Source organism: Mustela putorius, unplaced genomic scaffold (assembly GCF_011764305.1).
Source record: "Mustela putorius furo isolate JIRA1106 unplaced genomic scaffold, ASM1176430v1.1 tig00003834_pilon_pilon_pilon, whole genome shotgun sequence".
In the NCBI taxonomy this organism is placed as follows: Eukaryota; Metazoa; Chordata; class Mammalia; order Carnivora; family Mustelidae; genus Mustela; species Mustela putorius.
Genome location: NW_025421987.1, coordinates 122,552,479 through 122,565,239, shown reverse-complemented (window position 1 = coordinate 122,565,239; position 12,761 = coordinate 122,552,479). Strand labels below are relative to the sequence as shown.

The window sequence follows — 12,761 nt, the reverse complement described above, 5'->3', positions numbered from 1 at the left end:
CTCTATGGTCAAATAATCGACAAAGCAGGAAAAAATACATAGTGGAAAAAAGACAGTCTCTTCAATAAATGGTGCTGGGAAAATTGGACAGCTATATGTAGAAGGATGAAACTCGACCATTCTCTTACATGGTACACAAAGATAAACTCGAAATGGATAAAAGATCTCAACTTGAGACAGGAATCCATCAGAATCATAGAGGAGAACATAGGCAGTAACCTCTTCGATATCAGCCACAGCAACTTCTTTCAAGATATGTCTCCAAAGGCTAAGGAAACAAAAGCGAAAATGAACTTTTGGGACTTCATCAAGATCAAAAGCTTCTGCACAGCAAAGGAAACAGTCAACAAAACAAAGAGGCAACCCACAGAATGGGAGAAGATGTTTGCAAATGACAGTACAAACAAACGACTGATACCCAGAATCTATAAAGAGGTTTTCATTGTATATAATGTTCCACTATGTTCTTCTGCACTCAACAATTTGTCCTGGAGACCATTCCATGTTAGTACACATAAATCTATCCTATTCTTTTTTTTTTTTATTAACATATAATGTATTATTAGCCCCAGGGGTACAGGTCAGTGAATCACCAGGTTTACACAATTCAGAGCACTCACCATAGCACATACCCTCCCCAATGTCCATAATCCAACCACCCTCTCCCTACCCCCCTCTCCCCAGCAACCCTCACTTTGTTTATCCTATTCTTTTTTTTTATCCTATTCTTTTAACTAAGATTATAGTACATATACTATATACATATATATATGTATACATATATATATATTACTATGTACATGTACTATAGTATATCTTGTTTAGCCCCTCCACTATTTAAGGTCATTTAGGTTGTTTCTGGATTTTTTCATGCTTATGCTTATGCATAATGGTACATAATCTTTGTAACTTTAAATATGGCTGCTTATGTAATTGTGCAGAACATGTCAATTTATGAGCATATTAAAGATGATACCTTCCTGCCAAAATTTGCAGGTCATGGTTAGTAACCTGAGCATTTTATTTAACTGATAATAAAAAATATGATAAAATGTGTGACTTTGTCAATAATTCTGACAACATCAAAGTGTTTCACTTTGTATAGAATAAGGGAGGTTAATGAGAAGTGAAATTACTAAGTCACAGTAGGTATGTAAATTTTTTGTTTCAATAAATACCACTGAATTGGCCTGCAAACTATACCAAATTCAATTCTACCAGAAATTCCCATTTCTTCACAATATTGCTAATAATACTGTCCAGTTTTTACTTTTTTTAAAGGAAGCTCCATGCCCAGCATGGAGCCCAATGTGGAGCTAAAACTCACCACCCTGAGGGCATGACCTGAGCTGAGATCAAGAGTTGGATGCTTAACTGTCTGAGCCAACCAAGCACCCCAACACTGTCCAGTTTTAAAATTTTTTTTATCAACCTGATCAGTGAAGAGTGCTATATAACTGATTACAATTTACGAGCCTTCAAACTATACCACTGGCTTTCCCAGGTGTCCAGCTTACAGATGGCAGATGGTGAAACTTCTTAGCCTTTATAATTGGATGAGCCAATATCTTATAATAAATGTCTTCATATATATATATGTATATATAATGTTTATTTATATGCATAAATATGAGATCTACAAGATAATATAGACATAATATTTATCTAATGGCTAGTATATTAGTCAAGGTTCTCCAGAGAAACAGAACCAATAGGCTATATGTATATACATACACACATATATATGTATGTGTGTATATATCTTATATGTGTATGTATATAAATATACATTTATATGTACTTATGTATATTATCTTATACATGTTATGTATGCATATATATATATATATATATGTATGTATCTTATATATATAAAAATACATCCTAGTAGTCCTGTTTCTCTGGAGAACCTTGACTAATACACTAGCCATAACCTATACAGTTTTGTAGACAGACAACATTTTTAAATGTACTGATATAATTAACATGTTTTTGTACAAACTATTATATATCAAGATTGTGCTAAGTGTTCCAAGGTTTATATAGAGGAGCAAGGTACAATGTAGTGGTAGTTGATCTCTCTACCATAATTGGGGGCAGTTGTGTATTTAGGGGAGAACAGGATTACAGAGGGTCTTCAAGAAGCTCTGATAGCATTTAAGATCTGTCTTGATTTTACAAATTAAAGTGACCACAAATTATTTGAACCTGTTTCTACTGAATCTGGACAGACCTATGACTGCTTTCACAAGTAGACTATGTCACGAGTGACACCATGGCAGTTTTGGATCTAGACTTTCAGAGAACTGGCATTTTAGCTTTGATTTCTGGGAACCCTGAGTCACCACGTGGCAGTCTGACTACCTTCCTGGAGGGAAAGAGAGGGGCCAAAGTGAGCCTAGTCCTCTATCTCTTCCTGTCAAGGCACCAGTCTAGAAAATAAAGATGTCTTGGATTCTCCAGATGAGCTTAGCTGTCAGCTGGATACTATCTGGCAACCCCACTGGATCCCATGTGTCTGAATTCCTGACCCAGAAAACTGTGAAATATAGTAAAGTAGTTTACATTTTAAGCCACTGAGTTTAGCAGTGATTTTTTTAAGCAGCAATAGATAACTGGAATGAAGACTGATTTAAGAGCATTATCTAAAAGGAAAGAAAATGCTGCAATTGTAGTAGATTAATCCTCAAGATGACAGAGCTTACAATACGAATCCCTTGCAGTGCAAATCTTTCACTTAACTTATAGTAGCAGAGCACCATTCTTTCATACATATTTTTGTATTGTATGCACGTACTTCTTACAGAGATAACACAACAGAATAATTTAGGAATAAATTCTGACCCTGAAACAATTAAGTGCTTTTAGTTGGCTTCAATCTTAATGCAGTGTGTGATAATTATGACTTAACTCAGCTTGGGACTTGAATTCCGAATATCAAAACAAGATAGGAGGTCAGCTCTTAATATAAAGATCTCAAGATCTTTACATTAAAACAAAACAAAACAAAACCTTGTGTCTGAGAGAGATTGAGGATTTTGGCTAAGGTCTCATGAATGATTGTGGCAGAATCTGGAATAGACCTTTGGTTTCCTAACCCTTTCCTAGAACCCTTTATTTCATTGCATTGCAAACCATGAACACATGTGTGCATGTATGCACAGACACCTAGGCACAAAAACATAATTTGGTTTTAAAATTTCAGAACTCAATTATTGTAATACTATGCAACAATCTGATTTCGAAGGCCAAACAGTCATTTGACTACCTGTGTATACAGTGGTATACTTGTAAATGTTTGACAATTGGTTCTTTGAAAAAAATGAAGGAAGTCCTGATTTGTAGCATTTGCTGACTTCTATAGTATAGCTAATCCCCACTATGGCCAAATTCAAGCTATATTAACATGAACTTGGGAGTTGGAAGAGATCTGCCAACTCATCTTCCTGAGCCAGTACAAGCCAGTTCTAGCACATCAATGATTATACCACTTTAAGAAAAGCCAATGTAAAAAGAGACATATTTGAAGTGATTAGTCACAAAAGATTCTTTACAAAATGAGTCACCTCACTGCTTCCTTGAAGAGCTGGAACTTTTAAATGCATTAAAATATTACCTGCGAAGCAACATTTCAATTTATATTGCAATGAAACATTGCTAAAAACAACATGTATATATAGTCTCTGTGGACAATACAGCAATGCTCACCAAATGCTCTCCATGCTCCTTACATTTCTCAGACCTTGTAGTCAGCTTGGTCCCAGGTGATAAGTTTAGGTCAATGACTTATGAGTGGAAGTGATATCAATGACTTCTGGACAAAGGTAGGTAAGGACTGTGCGTTCTTCATGCCTTATCCTGACACGATAGCCTTGGAAGCCACAGGCTGAAATGGTGACATCACAAGAGGAAGGGAACATGAATTCTTGAGTCAACAAATGGAAGGCGGCTCTGCTGACCCTCTTCAGACTTGGCAAAAACAAGAAGTTATTTTATCTGTGTCTGAAATCACTGAGATCTGGGGGGTTGTTACTACACGACAGTAAGGATTATCTTGACTAATAGTTTTATAAGGGCAATTTCATATATTTGAACTGATGGAAACAAGGAAAAGCCATGTCTTAGAAAGAGAAGAATGAAGATAAGACAGAAAGTAGGAAAGAGTTTCCAACTTCTAATTAACCAGTGAAGTTGTTTCTGACTATAAACTTCTGATGCCTTTTAATATGGGAACAATGTGCATATACTATTAGGCTGCCTTTTATAGATAGCATTTTCATTTGGAGGTCTAACCAGTTAAAATTATAACGACAATATTTGCATGTCATTTTTAGAGCTATAAATCATTTTTGTATCCTATATTAATTATTTCTTTCATTTCTTTTTTCATTAAACAATTATTTATTGAATACTGTGATATTACAGTGTGAGATGCTGGGAATATAATGGTGAAAAAAGCATAGACTCTACCCTCATGGAATTTCTAGTGCTGGGAGTTACACGGTTATTAATCAAATTATCTGAGAGTGTTAAGTGTCTCAAAGGAAAAGTATGGGATGCTGTGTAAATGTAATAGAGGCATTTTTTTTTTTTAAATGAGTTTGTGGTCAAAATGGAAGGGAAGTGATATGCTCTTTCCTGAGGAAGTGATATTTGAATCAAAATCTGAAGGATCAATAGGAGTTAAAATGAAGAGGGAAGTTTCTTCTTACTGCTGTAACACTTTACCGCAAACCGTGGCTTAAATATACATAATTCATTATCTTACAATTATGGAGATCAGAATGGGTCAGCAGGGATTCATTCTTTCTGGAGGCTCTAGGGCAGAATCTGTTTAAGGAACAGATCGCTTTTTCTAGATTCTAGAAGACTGCCACATGCCTTGGCTCATAGCCCTTTTCCAGTAATGTCAGCACTCTGAGTTCTGTTTCTGTGGTCACATCTCCTTTCTTCTGATTCTAAACATCCTGCCTCATTCATATGTCCTTCTTTCTGATTCCAAACTTCTTCCCTCCCATGTGATTACATTGACCTACCTGGATAATCCAAGATAATCTTATTGTCTCAAGATCTTTAACTTAATCACATTTGCAAAGTGCCCTTTTCATATAAAATCAATACAGGTTTTGTGGATTAGGACATGGACATCTTTGAGGGCCATCATTTTGTCTACCACAGTGTACAAGATAATGGAAACAGCACTTACTGACGTGCTGAACTAGAGGGACATATGTCATTGGAGAAGCAGAATGAAACTACTGTAACTGGACTGTCACTTTAAGGGGAGGACAAGAATGTTACATTGGTCTAGAGAGAGAGGCCAGGGAGAAGGGGGGTTCCCGCAAAAACCTGTTGTCATAGTCAGCCCAGGCTGTCCTATAGAAAATACCACTGACTAGGTACCTTAAATCACAAACATTTATTTCTCACCATTCTGGAGGCTGGAGAATCCAAGATCAAGGTGCTGGCCAATCTGGTTCCTAGTGAGAATATCTTCCTGGCTTGCAGACAACCATCTTCCTGTTGTGTTCTCACATGGCTATCTGGTCTCTTTTCATAGGAGAACTAACCCCATCATGACAGTTCCACCCTCATGATCTCACCTAATCCTAAATAACTCCCAGTACCATAACATTGGGGATTAGGGCTTCAACATTTGAATTTTGGAAAGACAAAACTCAGTGCATAGAACCTGTAGACTATTTTAAATTTTGGATCTATAATTACCCAAGGAGTACTTGGAAGCATCTTTATTTACCAAGGAAATACCTATTAAGAAAAGATTACCTAAAGGAGTTTTCACATTATTTCTAGATCTAAGGTGCTATGCAATTCAAAATGTGCCAATAAAAATTTGTAGCAATTCAATCTTGTAAAATGGAGACAATAATGGTACCTGCTACACATGCTGATGTGAAATACTCATGTAAAGCACTTACAATAACGTCTGGAACATATAAACACTACATAGATATTAGCTACTATTACCTAACTGTGCAAAATGAAATCTTCTGGTACTAAGGGAAGGAATAATATTATAGTTGCCTAACTCTGTGGGATTTAAAATGAAAGATGAGGGAGATGGGGTGAGTGGGGGATGAGAAAGCAACACAACAATTTAGACTAAAAATGAAATGGCAGGTTAGAGAGTGTAAGAAGAGAAAAAGCAAATAAAGTGGCTATCTAATTGCATTCCCTGGTGAATCCAGTTCAAATGGACAAGACAGATTGAGTGCATAATAGAATAAATGAAGCACAGTTTGAGAATCTCTGGGAATTCTGAAATGTCTTAGGTTTCCCTTGATAGAATTGAAAATCATGGCGAGCAGAATGCTGGACCTGTGGTGTATTATCAAAGGAGCCACTTATTCAAGCAAAACACTTAGTGCTGCCATGCTGATGTGACAAAGAATGACACTCAGGCAAAGATATAAGGCCATTTTAGTTGTCAGTTATATTCCGGGTTGAGTCTGCTAAGGCATATAGACATTGTTTGAAGTTAGTCTGGAATGACAACTTTTCTATGCAACCTGTAAGAAGTATTGTACTACTAACAAGTGGGTAGGGCTTAGTCAGAATTATGTGATTTACACTGTCTTGGATTGGGTTTCCCTAGAGCAGACACTGATACAAGGATTTGAGTGTAATAGCTTATTTGGGATGTGATCCCAGGAGGTAGTAGCATTGTAAGAGGGTGGACAAGTGAAACAGGGAAAAGAAAGCAGTAGTGGGTGAGCTAATGAGCAGATTAAAGCTGAGGACAACTGAGGTCCAATTCCCCTGGATACCCGGAGGAGATGCCATAGCAGCCTCCGTAAAGCTGCCCTCTTACCAAGGGTGAAGACTCTGGGGTATTAACGCTCCAACTTCTATCTGTCATTAGTTGAAGATTGGTTGGGGGAAGAAGGGTCAACATCTGTGGACCACATCTACTTTTCTACTTCCAGTCAGAGAAATAAATGGTGTGCTCTAGGTTGAAACTGTAGGCAAGCACAGGACAGAAAGGGTTGAGAGGATATGGGTATCTGCCCTGCAGATCTCAGACTTAACATTCTTGACATCTGTGGAATATATTGAAATGTACATATAATGATTCAAATGTTGTGATCAATTCTCTCTTGATTACCTTATGATACCACTCAAACCTTTTTCCCTCTCCTTTCTGCATCATGAAAATTGCCCTATGAACTGGATTTACTTCTGCATTATATTAATATGCTCTGCCTTTTCCCTCACTGTGTCTGCTTCTCTTGCTAGCTGATTACTGATCTCTCTCTCTTTCCCTTTACAGCAAGCTCATTGAGAATATTATTTTTTACTCAATGTTTATAATTATTTTTCTTCCATTATCTCTGGAATCAATTAGAAGTATATATTTTCCCTAGTCTCTACACAAATAGATAATGACAAAGTCATTAATAACTTGCATGACAATAAACTCAATGATCAATTCTCAGTCCTATTTTATTTGATTTCTCAACAGTATTTGACAGAGTTGTATACTCCCTCCTTTTATGATACCCCCCCCAATTGAACATCACATTCTCTTAGTTTTCTTCCCATCTAACTGATGTTTCTTATAGGTTTCTTTTGCTGAACATCTGCTAGTTCCTTCTCATCCTTTGACTTCCAAATATTGGAAGCCCCCACCCCAAACCCAGTCCATGGACCTCTTCTCTTTTCCATCTACACTTAGGTGATATCAACTGGTCTAATGACTTCAAATATCATCTGTATGCTCATGATTCCCAAATTTATAGCTTCAGCCCAGACTTCTTTTCATAATTCTATTCCATTCTAGTGGTTCTAACCTTAGGGCAATTTTGCCTCCCGCTCCCACTCTGAGGGATATTTAACAATGACTAAAAAGGTTTTAATTCTCACAACAGGGGGAGTGGATACTACTTGCATCTAGTGTATAGAGACCAGGGATGCTACTAAACATCTAACAGTACATAGGACAGCTCCCCACAGCAAAGAATTATTTAGTTCCAAATGTCAATAGAGCTGAGGTGGAGAAACCCTGCTTTATTCTCATATAAACAACTGCACATTTAACATATCCATATGGGTGACTAATGGACATCTCAAACTTAACATCTCTAGAAGTCAGTTCTGACCAATATTCCCCAAACCTGCCCTCTCTGCATCGTTTCTTAATTTAATTAATGGCACTTCTACCCTTATAGTTAGATAAGCCAACAGTGTTGGAATAATCCCTGACAACACCCCTTATCCCTGACAACCAGTCCATCAGCAAACTGCTCCTCAATCTTGAAATCTCCTCACCTTAACACTATTATCCAGGTTCAAACTAGTAACGTCTGTTGAGACATTATTTTATCAAACTGCTGGAATTATTGTCTTCATTTCCAAAATGTTCTCCTGTTCCTGAATCTCCTATAGTCAGTCTACAACCAAGAAACCAATGATGCACTTAAAATACATATCATGTCACACCTCTGCTCAAAACTGTCCAAAGACTTCCTGTATCACATAGAATAAAAGTCAGTGTCCTTTCAATGACCTCAATGTCTTACTTGATTCATCTCACTTTTACCCATTAGTCTTGCCTTTACTTAGCCACAACAGCCTTGCTCCTTTGCTCTTCTGTGAGCATAACAAATGTGCTCCCATCTCCAGGCTGCTACACTTGCTTTTTTTTCCCCAGATTATTCATGGCTCCTCTTTTACCTCCTTGCAGCTCTATACAGATGTCTCCATCTCAGGGAGGCCTTTGCCGGCAACCAATTGACAATTGTACACCCTTTTTCATTCCAACACACCCTACCTTCCTTCGTTGTGCGTTTTTTTTTTTCCTTTACTGTATTGATCAGTTTCCAGCACGTTGTATATTTTACTTATTTTTCTAATTCACTGTCTGTCTCCTTCTTGTATAATGTCAGTTTCATGAGGTCAGGAAGTTTGTTTTATCCACTGATGTATCTACAGTGCCTAGAATACTGTCTAATATGAAGTAAATTTTCAATAAATATTTACTGAATAAGTGAATTAATGAACAAAGAAAATACAGCTTTCTTTGTTTCTATGACTGATGTAATTTTACTTTTGTGCCCCATTCTTAATCATGGTAGGGAAAATAAAGACTACTAAATATGCTAAGTTAGTCTTATTAGCAAAACATGGAATAACAAGAAGTCTGATACACTGCTTCAAAGAGCATAGTTAGGCAAAAAACTTTGGGAAAGAACTAGGCATTATCTGATAAAAGGCAAAGATCAACATATTCTACGATACAGCAATTCCACTCCTAGGTATATATTCTAGAAGTTCTCAACTCTCAACTCTCAACCCTGTGTTAAGCAAATTTGTTCATAATGAACCCTGAAGATAATCTAAATATATAAGACAGGAGAATAGACAACTAACTTCAGGTATAATAAACTGTGAGTGATTTGTAGCTATATACAGCAATGTGAATGGATTTAAAAATGATATTGAGAAACAGCAGCAAATTGTTGAGGAATTCTATTAAATATAAATACACGTATGTATGTATGTATATACATATATATGAAGCTCAGAGACATGCTAACCTAAACCATACAATGTTAAACATACACATATAGTTGATAACTAATAACACAGTCAGGAGAGTGACAAACACAAAATACCAGATACTGGTTACCTAATTGAGGAGGCAAGAAAATAGTCCTTTAAAAATTTATTTATTTATTTATTTAAATTATTTTTATTAACATATAATGTATTATTTGCCCCAGGGGTACAGGTCTATGAATCATTAGGTTTACACATTTCACAGCACTCACCATATCACATACCCTCCCCAATGTCCACAACCCAACCACCTGAAAATAGGCTTTTAGATACAAATTCAAGGAGTTAGTATCAAAGGTTCTGGTCATACTCAAGTGTTTTAAACTGGGTGGTAGGTATGCAGATGTTCATGGTACTGCAATTTTATACTATACACATATTGTATGAGTTACATGAAAATATTCTGCATGTATTGTTATTAATTGCTACAGAATTAAAAGTAAAAGAGTCTTGTGCATATAACTAGTATATACTATATCTTTCTAATCCAGAGAAAAGTCAAGTGGAACAAGGTCTTAACTAAAATGGTGGACTCCAATATTACTACATACTTCATGCTATAAATTATTATTGCTTTGGTAGCCATCATGTGATATGAAAATGAATACAGGAAAGGTTATTAAAGACTGGAAGGAAGTGGTAAAACATTTTTTACAGTTTATGAATTGGTAGTTTATGAATCAGGTTTTTTGGGGGAAATAGCACTGTATTAGTTATCTATTATTGTGTAAGAAGTTACCAAAATTTTAGTAGCTTAGAACAATATACACTTACTATATTACAGTTTCTTTGGTTCAGGAAATCTGGGCATACCATCATCAGAGCCTCTGCTTAGGATCCAATGAAGCTACAATCAAGGTGCTGATGGGATTGTGATTTTTTTTTTTAATTATAGATGGAGAGAGAGAGGAGAAGCAGAGGGATAAAGAATCTGAATAGGCTCTCTGTCTAGCACAGAGCCCGATGTGGGGCTCGATCTCAGAACCCTGAGTTCATGACCTGAGCTGAAATAAAGAGTTGGACACTTCACCGACTCAGCAACCCAAGTGCCCCTGGGTTGTAATTTTATTTGGGGAATCAACTGGGGGAAGGGAATTACTTTCAAGCACACTCAGATAGTTTGCAGAATTCATTTCCTTATAGCTATAGGGCTGAGGTCCAGCTTCTTGCTGGCTGTAGCTCCTTATTATGTGGATGCTTCTCCCACAAGGCTACTTACCCCATCAAGCCAACAAAGAGAGTATCTAGAATGTATCTGTTAATCAGAGTCTACAAAACATAATGTAATCATGGGCATGACATCCCATCACTTTGGCTACATTCTATTAGTTAGAAACAAATTTCAGGTCAAGATCACTCTCAAGTGGAGGAGATTACACAAAGGCATGGATATCAGGAGGTGGAGATCATGGAGAACCAGCTCAGAGTCTGTCCACCACAGGACATTAGTGAGAGTTTAATGAGGGGCCTATTTACAAAGAGTGGTCTGGGCAAAATCAAGAGAAACCAACGAGAGGTATTGAAGAACCCTAGGCCTAGAAATAGCAGTAGACTTTCTTACTCAAGGGGAGGGGGAAGGGGCTGGAAAGCGCATCCTGTAAGTGTAGGAGGCTGGCTGCCAAATGGCAGGTGTAGCTCTGACAAGGGAACACTGCCACTGTCAACTTGCAGCCCAGAAAGGAGAACATTGGAGTCATGGTTTGGCCAGCAGTTTTCAAAGTGTGGCATCGAGACTCCTTTGTGTCCCCAACAAATTTTATAACTATTTTAGTTTTTAATAATTATTTTTAAAAGTATTTTCATAATAATACTGAGGTATTTGCCTTGTTTACTCTAAATTCCTCATGTGTATACCAGGGAATTTTTCAAGGATTACATGACATGATACTGCAATAGATTGAATGCAGAAGCAGAAATCCAGCTGTTTCAAATTAAGCCAGATATTAAGGAGATCTGCAAAAATATAAAACAATGTCAGTTTTATCATTTACTATTATTTGTTTTGGGGACATATAGTTATTTTCATAAAAACATGTTATTTATATGAATGTACAATGGAACTATTATTTTTGAAATAAATTTATAAATTAATCTAAAAATGTATTGTTTTAATATCTAATGTGGTAACTTCAATAGATATAATTTGTTTTAGCTTCTAACATCAATAGACAGAATTTTTCTCTGTATCAATGTATTGATATATATCAGTATCAATTTCTATTATATATCTATATCTATATTATATATCTATATCTAGATACAATTTTTTTGTTTTAATTTTTGTATGATAAAATCAATAGATAGAATTTTTATCTTTTCAGAGTATAAATGAGTCCTGAGATCAAAATGTGTGAGGCCTACTGACATAATCTCATCTTTGTTTCACTTGTTGCCTTCCTATTACTGGTTCTCATTGGCTGAACTGAGGGGGAGCCAGAGGAGAAGTCATCAGCTGATATCTGGGGAAGATGGTGGAGATAGAAGAACTTGAGCTCACCTAATTCCATGTTTACAACTAGATGTCTTTTACATCCAAGTCAGTAAACTGGAGAGGGATCCAAAGACAGGCAGAACAATTCCACAACCAAATATAGAGAAGATCTGCATCTGAAGGATTAGGAAGGTCAGAAAGGTGGAGGGAGGCTGCCCACTGGAGGGAGGGAGCTGCACGCATGGAGAGGGTAGAGAAATGGGTCCTTGTACCAGGAAGCCCACATGGGAAGACTAATCCCCTTAGTGTTTGGTTTTAAAACCCAGAAGAGTTGAAATTTCATGAGTTTGTAAAACCCGTGGCACATGGAACTAGGACTTTGGAGTTAAACTGAGTCAACACTGGTGAGCCTGGAAGGCAAATGATAGCTAGTTTGTCCTTAAAGAGTGCAGCCTGTGGAGAAGCAACATAAAAATGGCAGTTTGTATAACATCAGGGGCAAACAGGAGACAAATCTGCTCATACAGATTTCAGAGATTATTAGGGAACTCCTTTGAAAACAAGGGAATAGGCAGGTGCCATTTGCCACCCCAACTCCCTAGCATAAACACAGAGATACCTGCAGGAAATGGGGCTGCACAGATACTTGCTAATAATATGGCAGTGGCCTATGCCTACAAGTTATCCTGATAACTCATCTACTCCAAGCCTGCTAGCCCCTGCCCCAGGCACAAGGCAAATTTTTAAAGCC

General features: G+C 36.9%; 1 long non-coding RNA gene across 1 annotated transcript in view; it reads right to left on the bottom strand.

Annotated features, from left to right (window-relative positions):
• Window positions 1-3,982, bottom strand: part of LOC101689406 — a 38,912-nt gene extending 34,930 nt beyond the window's left edge. The window contains exon 1 of the long non-coding RNA XR_001179769.2: window positions 3,709-3,982. This is a non-coding gene — a long non-coding RNA (uncharacterized LOC101689406). The remainder of the gene's footprint in view (window positions 1-3,708) is intronic.
• Window positions 3,983-12,761: the final 8,779 nt, after the last annotated feature.